Raw genomic sequence first — 1,835 nt, forward strand, 5'->3', positions numbered from 1 at the left:
TATATATATATATATATATTATGAGATTGAAATTGACAGAAAAAAACGACCAAAAGAAACAGAAGACACCTTTTTCTATGGATGCGTAACCTTTTTATTTTTTTAATAATATAAGAAGTATTAGTTATCTCTTTTATGCATTTTTGTTATTTCGGTTATTTATTTATTTGCAGCCCAAAAAAAGTTCTAATGAGTTCAACGTTATAGGAACGATTTTAATTATATATAAATTATGTAATTCTTTTTTAAAGAAAATTGAATGGACTCTTAAGTTTAGGTTCTTATATTCCTATACACTTTTTCTTAAAGAATATATTAATATTATTGTTTAAGTTATTAAAAAATAAAATGTCAAACTTTTGTATCACAATTATATATGATAGTCAACTTTTTTTAAAATCAATTATTATATTGTATATCACACTCTATTGTAATATTTATTATAGATGTTAAAAGATCATCCAACAAATAATATAATTATACAAGAAGATTAACCATATAATATTATTGTTTTTATTGAAATGAGATATGTAAGTATAATATTTCTTGATATCCCTACTTAATTTTATTGTATGTTCTATTATTTTATGACTTCATCTATTAAATTCACTTTGAAATAGCATTTTTAATTTTTTTTATCAAAAATAAATCTACTATAGTATCATTAAATAAAATATCCCTTGATATCACTATTTAAATTTACGACATATTCTTTTGTTTTACCTATCAAGTTTTCTTTAAAATAACATTTCCAACTTTTGTTCCTTTTTGAACCTTTTATCATTTTATTTTATTTTGAAGGTATAAGATTATTATATACCAAAAGGGAAATTCTTTGAAAGTAAAAAAATAGATATGTGTTCAAATAGAGAATGTTGCTCTTTTTTAAAAAAATAATGAATTACCTTATTGTAACTTATAGGAGGGTGTCGAGAACATAATCTTGGATAAGGGGTGTTTGAAAAACGTAAATTAAGGTAAAACTGGAGGCGAACTGCCGTTAAGCAAAAGTAACAAGCGACACCTCTTTGTTATATATATATATATATATATATATAACAAAATGACAATTGACAAAAGTAATTTAATGGTGTGATGGTTCATTGCTTGCTTTTGATGTTTAAGGTGGAGGTTCAAACGAAATGTGGTTTAAGTAGCATTGTACTCAAGACATCTTCTAGTTTACACATGATCTAAGGCATAAGCATATTTGTCACGACCCAAAAATGGGCGTGATGGCACTCGTCTTATCCCACCAAGACAAGTCAGCCTAAAACTCAACCATTACAATAAAGTGCGGAAATAAAATATAAGTAACTTAATAAAACCCCCAAAACCTGGTAGTCACGTGTACAAGCCTCTAAAGTATTACAATTGATTCAAAAGAAAAACTCAAGTCTCTAATGAACTTGTTTCTAGAATAGAACAAGATCATAATTAAGGAGAAGAAAGTCTGCTGCGATGGAAACAGCTACCTGACAAATCTCCAAGAAGCCTCGGAAAAGAAGAGAATGACAAGTACAACAAAAATCCAGGCTCATAACCTACAAAAATTTGTAGAAGCAAGGGGTGAGTACCAAACCACACGGTACTCAGCAAGTAAACGGCTAAACACAAGCTAAGGGGATGAAATACGGGTACCCCTACCTCCCCAACCGAACCTCCACAACTACAACCTGCATAAAATTCAGTCTAACCTAACAGTTCATATTTACATAGCACGTACTCTACAACAACACTTATACAAATTACATATATATCCTCCACAATCACACTTTATCAAATTACATATCCTCAATGACAAGCTCAGTATTATCAATCACAAATTCCGCAGA

The sequence above is a fragment of the Solanum pennellii genome, chromosome 1 (genome assembly GCF_001406875.1).
Source record: "Solanum pennellii chromosome 1, SPENNV200".
NCBI lineage: Eukaryota > Viridiplantae > Streptophyta > Magnoliopsida > Solanales > Solanaceae > Solanum > Solanum pennellii.